This window comes from Schistocerca piceifrons, chromosome 11 (assembly GCF_021461385.2).
Source record: "Schistocerca piceifrons isolate TAMUIC-IGC-003096 chromosome 11, iqSchPice1.1, whole genome shotgun sequence".
Classification (NCBI taxonomy): Eukaryota; Metazoa; Arthropoda; class Insecta; order Orthoptera; family Acrididae; genus Schistocerca; species Schistocerca piceifrons.
The window spans coordinates 51,552,050-51,563,162 of record NC_060148.1 but is presented as its reverse complement, the minus strand read 5'-3'; the positions used below and the strand labels follow the sequence as shown (position 1 = coordinate 51,563,162).

Here is an 11,113-nt window from a genome sequence, read left to right as displayed (position 1 = left end):
TATCTTCGGTTTTGGCCTCTAATATGAGACACACAACACCTGTGGGGAATGAAGTGGTTCTAGCACTACACATTCCACCCTCCAAAGGGAACTTATAATTGAAAATATTCTTTGCACGACAATATTTATGTGTGGTACAGCAGGAGCAAAACTCACAAGTGTGTCTATATTTTTACATCAAGTACCTGTACTTTTAAGAGTATTGAATACATCGCACAGTCTCTCATCTGTTTCCAAATTAGCTTTTTCCAATTCCTCAAGTTTCTGGGATACAATGTTGTTCACGCATCCTTCTCGTCTGAAATGTTGCACATGAGTCTACTGCCTTAAGAATTATCAGAAAATTTAAAAGTTCACCCCAAGAAACAGTTTTTTTTTTGGTGTTCAATGAAATGATTTCAGAGGTTGAAGTGGAGAACTCTACTTTTCCAAACAAGTCACAAAAGTGTAGAAGTGTCTTAGAATTGGTAAAAGGCTCGTATTTTGACCGAGTGAAAGTACCTTCCTTTCCCAAGTTAATTAAAATGGTATTGATTATTTCTTGAAGCAAGCTGAAACCGTGGTTATTTCCAGCTTTTGGATTGAATTTAAAAACATTTTCAATGGGCATTGTGCGAAATGAAGCCAAAGAAGTGACTGTTGTTTTCGAAAATTTGTTCCAGCAACGTGGGACACCTATTCTGAGATAGAAAACAAGATTTCAAAGGTTCAATAACTTTCGTAACTCCTGGCAACAATGACAACCATCTAGTTTTAATACTACCTAGAACTTTGCCGTACCCAGTATCAACGAAATCACAGAATGATTTCAGTTGGTCCGCACGTTGAGGGTAAATGTGTCGTCCTCAGTGTAACTTAAGTTAAAGTAGTGCGTGAGCCCAGGCACCGATGACCTCAGCATTGATATCCCTGTAACCTTCTTTAACGAAAACTTGTCACACTCGTCCGTCGTTTCTGGAGTAGCAAATGATCGATAACGAATTGCGAAGCACGCGCGTAAGTCACTGGCGAAGCACGCGCGTAAGTCACTGGCGAAGCACGCGCGTAAGTCACTGGCGAAGCACGCGCGTAAGTCACTGGCGAAGCACGCGCGTAAGTCACTGGCGAAGCACGCGCGTAAGTCACTGGCGAAGCACGCGCGTAAGTCACTGGCACTCAGCACGATGACGGAAGATGTTGTGTTCACACCTCTCCTCATCCCGTGACCAAAATGCAGCGTCTTTGTTCCAACTTTGCGTTGACCAAAAGCGGTACTGGGAAATCGGTTGACGAAATCCGGTTTTTGGGGCGCCAGGCGAAGGGGGTGTGTGTTGGCAGCTGTATAGCGCGGCTCGAGATAACAGACTGTGGCGTGGGTGGGACGCAGGCGGTCCGGCAGTGCCGACACGGACGTAGACGCCCTGCTGCAGCCGTTCCCTCGCCTGCCGCGCGAGCTGGCAACGCCGCCCCGTGACGTCAGCGCTGAGGGGGGGGGGGGGGGCAGCCGGCTGTCTGTGCGGTCCAGTTGTGACGCAGCAGCCTGGAGGGAAGCAGCGTGCCACGTTGTCCTGCCTGCCCAGACAAAGCTTGTGTATCTTGTGTCTCCACGGGAATACCTCAGAAAGGTAAGGCAGGAATTTATGGGAGCGGCGGATGTTCTGCACGCTTTTGTGTGGTTTTCGTCGCGTAACTCACTGCTCTTGTCTAATACTTTGTCTTACTTTGAAAAATTACGATCGCTACGAACAAAGGGGGTGGCTAACAGTGTGTTAAATTACCGTTTTGAGTGTTCAGTGATTTATTGGTCGTTACTTATGGCCTTGCTCCAGTCTATGAAAACTTGAGCGAGAATAACGTGGAACGAATGGAAAATAACGCCACATTCAGTCGGCTAGTGTTTCGATGTGCCACGGAATTCACGTACAACAGGCATTTAAAATGAAAACCTCGCGTTCTTGATTATGTTCGTAGGACGCAAGTTTACGAAAACCATGAAATGCAGAACTTTGTAGTAAGCGTGTTTTAGTGCGACAAGGCGTGTAGCGGCTTGCAGGCGTGGCAGAAATTTATTTTTTAATGTTTCGCGTAATGTGGCCGAATTCAGACATCTAACATGTTGTGATGTACTCATTCAGAGGTATAATCTTAAATTGCGGTTCTCACGCAGTAAGAGAAGTACCGCAGTTGGAAACATGGCGCGTCGCGAGGTAACGTGACTAAGGGCGCCGAAATACGCGGACGTTATTCAGGCAGTATTTCAGAATGAGGGCAGTTACCGACTTCCAAGAAACTGCACGCAAGACTACAAAAACTGGAGAGATTTTTCCGCTACCCCCCCCCCCCCCCCACCCGGCCACGTTGTCGCTGTTCATGGAGTCAACTTAGGCATCTGACGTATCGTTGTAATTTATCAGTACCTAGCTATTCGCGACGCAGTTTGCAGACAGTATCCGCACACCCCGTAGGGTATCTGCAAAAGTTACATCGTCGTACCGCCCACACATCAGTAGACATGACGTGTCAAAAATATAGACGCGCGATAAACGGGATTTTCTTTAGAAAGGAGCGCAAATTAGCCAGATTGTATTCACCCAGTATTTCGGAATGAGCACTTGCTTTCGAACACACGTTAAGAACAATTTCAAACCGTTTGTAAACTTTCTCGCTTACATGCTTAACGTCACATGTTACTCGTCTGCAAAGTAATCAGACGTAGGAAGCTGTTTCGTGCGCGGGCGTTGCGGATCCTGAAATCCGTTCGCGAATCACAACTCGTGGCGTGACGCCGACACGCTTGTGGCGATGAGACGCAGCACTCGCGTTCACTTCCGTATTTTCACAATTTTGTGGAATTAAGGTTGTGGTCAACGAGCAATCCGTAGCTCTCGCCAACACCCTCATTACACAGAGGCGACCATTTGCGTAGTACTTGGCGAATTCTTGAGAATTTATCGTAATGTCTGTGCTTCACGAAATAAACATTTCGTATTTTTTATCGCCCTGTCACGTCTCTTCGTTTGTGATTTGTTGATGAAATTTTTTTTAGCACTCTACAACGCTGCATCGCTTTGTTTGGCTGTTCTCGTGTTACTATTTGCCTGATGAGAGAGCCCGGTGTGTCGACAAAGCAACGCATCAGCGATCTGTGAGACGCGCCGTGTTGTGTGCGGCCTGCGCTTCAGTCGTGTATTATGTGAGGGAGGAATGAATGTCGGTGATTCTGACGCCGTCACTTACCAGCTTCTTCATTTCACGTTCAAATGACACAATTAAAGTGCAGTGTAGATTTCTATGTGCAGGCACTGATGGCGGCAGAATGTAGATTTAATTTGTGCCATTTCCAGTGCAACAGTTGCGAGAATACAGGTAGATTTGTTGTTACTTTCCGTCAGAGGACTGAATCACGTCAGAATTATATAACATTTGTAGGGGCATTTGCTAATTATGTTTGACAGAAACATACAGCAAACATTATTTCGTTTAGCCAAATACTGTTACAGAAGCCTTACCCGTTATTGATGGTAAGTCACAGTTTCGGAATCGTGGGTGGCCACTGACGTCGCATGTACAGGCACTTCGGCATGACAAAGTACTGAAGACGACCCGTCTTGAAGAGTTCAAAAATGCCATGTGTCAGTTGGACTGCACATCGTCGTAAAACGCAAATTTGAATACCAAAACCATAAAATTGACCATTTTATCTTCGGAAACAGGTAGATCAACACGACGACTGTTCAGTGTGCTCCCCTTATCCAATGGCAGCACAGAACGCGTGACGTCACGGAAAAGTGACTGTCGTCACACGTGAGGGACAGGATGATTTGATAAAAGTTGCGCGATTTTATGTATAATAAGTAACCCGGAATCGGTGCTCTAAATGCCCTTCACTTTCGTGACGTGGAACTGTGTGTGATGGCTTTCGTATTTATACTCGCCTATCACAAAATGTACAACGCAATCGATGCACGCCGTATTAAAGACCTGTTCAAAACGTGTCGTGTGTAGCGAGATAAGATTTGCTGAATTGTAGAAAACTGTGGCGTTCACGGATGAACAGTAGCGGCAACCAAAACAGTTTCCTAAAAAGGCCTCCATTTAATCGCGGTTGTGTGGAATCAGCTGTTTACGTCACACATAGATATCCAATAATAAGGGAGTAAGGTCACTCGTGACTTGGGAATGTGTACAGTGTTTCCGGGTGCTTTCAATTCATTAGGTGTTCTGTCCACCAGCAAAATGTGATAGTTGCATAAAATTTCTCACTGTGGTGTCTCACATGATACTTGGGCTGGCAGTAAACGTGACTCAACGTGGAGACGGTGGCGAGCTGTCGCCCTGACACGTGGCTGAGGGTAGCCTGCGTGCAGGAGGAACCGTGCTCTACCACTGGCTGCTTGTAGTCTCAAGTTGAGCCACTCGCAGAGGTCCATCGTGGGCTGTGACTGCTGTATGGCGGCGAAACTTGGTATGCTAATGCGCCCTTGCGGAACCGATTTACACTGGAAAGAAATGTTCCCATATGTAATGCATTGGGAACGGAATGTGGACAGGAAGGGAGAAACAAGCGAGAAAGGCAGACTGTCGATATTACTAACCGCCACTTGCAGAACTTGTTCAGTATCAGCACCGGAGACTTCCGCGAGGTGTTGCACAGTGACAGATTCGCACCTGGTAACCAACATTGGAATTGATTTCCTCCGGCGCCAACTGGTTTCGCGTTAACGCATTACCATGTCTACAGTGTTTCGCTGCCTTACCATACTCACAGACCACAGTGGACTTGGGTCAGTAGCTGCATTTTACTTACGAGCACCCGGTACTTGAATGTCTCAGACGGAGAAAAAAACGGTTCGAGAAAATTTCGCTGTCGCCTTCGTGGCCCATGTGGTCATAAACCATTTAGTAGTGAATCAGTTAAAAAAATCTGCAGTTTTCTCAGAGTTCCGTCGTGTGTTTCACTTTTCTCAAAGCATCAAGGCTCTGCCAGTACCCGTATTTCCAGTACAGGCGGCTGCCTAAACTGGAGCAGCTCGCAGCTGCTGATAGCGGCCGTCGACATTGACCCGTGGCGTAATGGTGCGCTGCGTGACGTCACACACACTCACGGATACAACAGAACGCGTGGCTGCTATATTATTTTCTGTAAAGAGTGTTGTGGTGGAAAAGTGATCCGTTGCTTGGCCAGAATTCTGGTACAGGTTGTCAGGTTACAGTATGGTTGTCACTCAGCGGAGCGAGAGAAGTGGAATGCTACAGTAACAATTTTTGTGTGGCACGTATTTCACGCATGTTAGCTTTCGAAGAGTGTTGTATGTCCGTTTTGGTGATGCACTGTTGGAATCGGCAGGTTCAGTGCGGGGCACCGCTTGTCCCTAGTGTGGAGGCACGTATACCTGTGCAACTTTGCGTGTGCGAGAGACGCACGCAGCCTCGTTGTCTGTGCAGCCGGCCAGCCGCGCACGCCCCCGACACGTGAGCACGGCAGCCAGCGGCAGACCCCACTCTCCGGACGAGTACAGACCGCGCTCTCCCGTCCGCGGTGTTTTCTTGCCTGTTTTTTGTACTGCGTCTCACTGTTACGTTCCTGTGTTTCGCGCCCTTTCAAATTTTCGCAAGCCCATTGGCCGAGTGGTCTAAACAGAAACAAAATGGCTCTGAAGATCATCGTGCATACATACCTGTGGCGCGAGTTCTCGGTAACATCCAGTATGGCCTCTGCTTTGTGTAATCAGTGATCGAGTGGCCTTCTGCTAATATTTCAAGTTCATTTGAGTCAGCCACAGTGCAATGAAACCCTATTTTAATCGCTAGATTTTCGAAAATAAACATTAAGAGAAACAGGGCTGTAGTAGAAATATAAACATGACTTAAATATAGGAGACAACCGCAATCGCGACACACACAGTTTAATTACACAAACCCGTGACCAGTTCCAGATTTTCAAACATCCATTGTTAAGTGCTTCTGCAAGCTGATCAGTACTTGCGTTAACCGCCTACGGCCAATCCAGCGATGCCAAATTTCGTCGTTTAGGTAGCAACAAACATCGATGCTCCCTGAAGGAATGAGTAGTCGAAACAACCACAACTGCAACATATCGAGATGAGATCTACCCGCCACAGTTGTGTTACAGTATTAAAACGGCCCATTCAGCTTCGCCTGTCACACTGCACAGGATACATTAACCCTCGGCGAATCGCGCTCATGCACCGAAATTTGGTGAGGATTTTCAGTTCGGCACACTCTCACATTGCGGAGCTAAACTTTTCACAAAAGTGTTCATTGCTTTGTCGCTGAATATAAGCGTGGGGGCGCAATGTCCATCCTCAATTGATCCCTGCAATGTGGCGCAAATGTGGAGGCGCCGGCCGTAACAGTCCGCTTTTAATTGTTGTAAGGGATCCAGACGGTACGGTTTGCAGTGTAACCGCCGACGCACTGTCTTCCACACACTTTGCTGCGGTGTTCAGAGTTCGTGGCTTTTGCGTGCTGTTGACTTGTGTGGACTGCGTACAGAAATCTCGTTCAGCCCCCCACCCCCACCCCTTACACGGTTTTTTGCAGCTGCCACATTTGGTCAAATACCTCGCATGTTACAACACACGAAAAGTCTTCCCTTGCCTTGTCGGCAAATTTGGCAAGGCGCTGAATTCGTAATGGCATGCAATCATATTCGTACACGTAATACTTCGGAAAAATTCGAATTGTCGAAACGAGTGAATCGTTCATGGTAGCCCTCTGTTTCGCCTTTTGTCTGTCGTCTTCAGTTTCTGCACCAGTACGGTGCTGAGCAGCCCAACTCATGATCTCGATCCCCTTGCTCATTTTACACAAGGCCAGGAATTCTTTAAATTCTTAGTCAGTCTGGTTGACAACATTGCATTTACGAATTATTTCAATAACGTACGTAATATCTGTACACGTAATGTGCCTCCAGGAACACCCGCGAAATGTTAACCATCAAAGTACTTCCGTGCCCTTACAATTAATCACTGCAGCGCCCAATATTTAATTCACAGAATCTGGTACTTTCTGAACACGCTTGGTTACACTTCACGTGCTGACTTTAATCCCAGTACATACACTGTGTACCTTAGTGTCGAGAATCTTTCCGTAAGCAATGAAAGATAATGTACGTAAATGATGAGTATATGCCTACTTCTACTGAACCCATATTACTCCTCTGTGGTACACAAGTTAATTATGTACGTACATGTAACCGATGCAGTTCCGCGTGTAACTGACGTATACAAAGACGCGGGTATCGTTAATACGTCGAGTGTAAGTGTTTGAATTCTAAAATTGGATGTAGAAGTTCGTTATGTGGAGACCCAAGTACGGAAACCACTGCATCAGTGGCTTTATTCTTTCAAAATAATGCTGAGAAATTTATACACAAGTGCTTTTTAACGCGTAAATAGCTAGTGTATGGTGAGCTGTCAGTGTTGCTGTTCATTAACTTGTAATTCACACCCTACCTACCCTTAGTTCACTTACAGTATCACTGAAGCGTCGTTCCTTTCCGTACGTAAAATTCCGATTACAAGTTACGAAATGCCACAGTAGGTGAAGTAACGCCCTCTATAAAGCACTGCAGGACCTTTGCTTGTCTCTGAGTTGCACAGCTGATACAATGAATTTTCGTTACCACTCACGAATGATTCCGTCTCTCTTTTATTGACGATTAAAATGCGTAATACTTGGGCAAATCTGCTGATAGCAAATATCGTTCTGCTTACTGTTTATCAAAATATGTCTCCGACCTTCATGCCTTCTTTCTTCTGTCGTGTAAATTTTGCCAACTCCAACGAAACAAGACGACCGGCAAGTCAGGGATTTTTGTCTCCTTATCTATGAGTTTCAAACAGCTGTTTCTCTTTCTTTTTCTCCTACAGAAATTAGTATTGCGTATTTCTTTATACTTACCGCGTGTACAAATTATTTCCTCTTTTTTACTTATTTGCATAAAAATATGCAAATAATCGTTACCACCTAGATGGACGTAAAACATGAAAAAAATTTCTATGGACGGTTAGTCTCTAAATTGGCTAAAAGAGAATTACTACCATCTTTGTAGCCTCTTTCATGTAGGTGCTTTAAAAATACACTCCTGGAAATTGAAATAAGAACACCGTGAATTCATTGTCCCAGGAACGGGAAACTTTATTGACACATTCCTGGAGTCAGATACATCACATGATCACACTGACAGGACCACAGTCACATAGACACAGGCAACAGAGCATGCAGAATGTCGGCACTAGTACAGTGTATATCCACCTTTCGCAGCAATGCAGGCTGCTATTCTCCCATGGAGACGATCGTAGAGATGCTGGATGTAGTCCTTTGGAACGGCTTGCCATGCCATTTCCACCTGGCACCTCAGTTAGACCAGCGTTCGTGCTGGACGTGCAGACCGCGTGAGACGACGCTTCATCCAGTCCCAAACATGCTCAATGGGGGACAGATCCGGAGATCTTGCTGGCCAGGGTAGTTGACTTACACCTTCTAGAGCACGTTGGGTGGCACGGGATACATGCGGACGTGCATTGTCCTGTTGGAACAGCAAGTTCCCTTGCCGGTCTAGGAATGGTAGAACGATGGGTTCGATGACGGTTTGGATGTACCGTGCACTATTCAGTGTCCCCTCGACGATCACCAGTGGTGTACGGCCAGTGTAGGAGATCGCTCCCCACACCATGATGCCGGGTGTTGGCCCTGTGTGCCTCGGTCGTATGCAGTCCTGATTGTGGCGCTCACCTGCACGGCGCCAAACACGCATACGACCATCATTGGCACCAAGGCAGAAGCGACTCTCATCGCTGAAGACGACACGTCTCCATTCGTCACTCCATTCACGCCTGTCGCGACACCACTGGAGGCGGGCTGCACGATGTTGGGGCGTGAGCGGAAGACGGCCTAACGGTGTGCGGGACCGTAGCCCAGCTTCATGGAGACGGTTGCGAATGGTCCTCGCCGATACCCCAGGAGCAACAGTGTCCCTAATTTGCTGGGAAGTGGCGGTGCGGTCCCCTACGGCACTGCGTAGGATCCTACGGTCTTGGCGTGCATCCGTGCGTCGCTGCGGTCCGGTCCCAGGTCGACGGGCACGTGCACCTTCCGCCGACCACTGGCGACAACATCGATGTACTGTGGAGACCTCACGCCCCACGTGTTGAGCAATTCGGCGGTACGTCCACCCGGCCTCCCGCATGCCCACTATACGCCCTCGCTCAAAGTCCGTCAACTGCACATACGGTTCACGTCCACGCTGTCGCGGCATGCTACCAGTGTTAAAGACTGCGATGGAGCTCCGTATGCCACGGCAAACTGGCTGACACTGACGGCGGCGGTGCACAAATGCTGCACAGTTAACGCCATTCGACGGCCAACACCGCGGTTCCTGGTGTGTCCGCTGTGCCGTGCGTGTGATCATTGCTTGTACAGCCCTCTCGCAGTGTCCGGAGCAAGTATGGTGGGTCTGACACACCGGTGTCAATGTGTTCTTTTTTCCATTTCCAGGAGTGTATATTCATTACATGATGAACGGTGCAGTTTTTTATAAACTCACGCAAAGATTTATTAACGTGACTTTTCTCGACCGAAATATTTCAGACAGGACTAAAGAAAACGATGGCGTCAACTCTTGACAGTTTTTGTGTGGTGATCCACAGTGCGGACCTTACTGTAGTTACTTTCTTACTGAGCTTAGTTTGAAGCGTCAGAAATTAAACTTGGTATTTGAACGTAAAGTAGTTGCAGCTTGGGGGATGACGTCATATAGCGATATTTTGCGCGGTTATATTGTAAGAATTCGTATATTTAACTAAGGGATTTCGAGGGATTTTTTCCTTGCTCTTTCTTCAATACAAAGCCACTAAATGTGGCACCAGTGCTCCGGTAGTATAAAACGGAATACGGCGACCGGTCAGTCTCTTCTGCATCAACGAATCAGAGCGCAGACAACAGCCACTTACTGGGAACTGTTGAAAGTGAGCAGCGCAAATATATAAGGGTTACTGCCAAAAACAGCCGCCATAAAATAAGTTCTGGCCATCGTACTCGGCGCAGCACAAGGGAACAGACAGGGAAAATTTAGGTTCCTCTTCCGCCCACGAATGGCGCGTGGGTAGGGTGATCCTCCGTAAGGCGTCTTTATTGGCCGCAGTTTCTCGATTTTTCCCGTCGTCGTGATTTCGCTGCAAGCCTGGAAGCTTCGAGGAGACGCGCTGGCGCTGCGGAACAGCGGTTTGTGGGCAGGAAGCGGGCGTCCGCGCAGTGCAGATAACTGCGGGTCGCCAGTGCAGGGTCAGAGGGTGAAGTCACGCGGCGAGGCTGGTGGAAACCGGCTGCAGTGAGAAACACAGTTTCAGGAAAGGGGGGGGGGGGGGGGGCAGCAGCGAGACTGACGTCACGGCGCAGCGAAGAACGGCTTCGGTGAACAAAGTACCTTCCTCCATATTCCGCAAAGTCGTGTGAGGTTTGAATCTGTAGGTGGTTACTTAGTTTTACTGCATGCCCCATCAAGACATTAATTTTGTGGTGCTTATGTTTAGATTTGATTCATACATGAGAAGTGTGTTGGAAAAGAGTACTATAACGTACTACGGTTATGCACATGAGGGTATACAGGTTCATTCATGGCGGTGCATTTTGTGTGGTTCATATCGTTTGAAAGATGTTTCACACTGATACGGAAAACACTGGGGCGTAAAATGTGTACGCCACAGGAATTTTTCAGGCAGAAGAACGTTTCCTTCAGCTTGTATAAATCATACAGAAGTGTACATGTTGGCATAATTTGACAACAGTAATTGTATAAATTTTTCGTTCCTGTTTAGATATAGTAAAAGTTGTCTGTGGACTGGCGCGTACACACACACACACACACACACACACACACACACACACACACACACACACGAGTGGTCCTACAAGAGTTTAGTTTGTACCGACTGAGCTGCGGAGCCATGGAAACAGAATGAGGTGGCGGTGTTGGCCGGGAGATTTGCTCCCGGGGTTGCTCGGCCGGTAGGAGAAAGCCGTCCCGTTTCACTCGACTTGGCCCATCTGCTCGGCGGTGAGATGAGCCGAAGTTACGGGGGCGGCGCAAACACCCAGACCCCGAGAGAAG

At 47.5% G+C, this 11,113-nt stretch overlaps 1 protein-coding gene across 1 annotated transcript in view; it reads left to right on the top strand.

The window, feature by feature from the left end:
- The first annotated feature begins 1,514 nt into the window (after nucleotides 1–1,514).
- LOC124720159 overlaps nucleotides 1,515–11,113 on the top strand; it is an 85,455-nt gene continuing 75,856 nt past the window's right edge. Inside the window, exon 1 of the mRNA XM_047245467.1 lies at nucleotides 1,515–1,604. The gene's annotated coding sequence lies outside the window, so the exon portion shown is untranslated. The remainder of the gene's footprint in view (nucleotides 1,605–11,113) is intronic.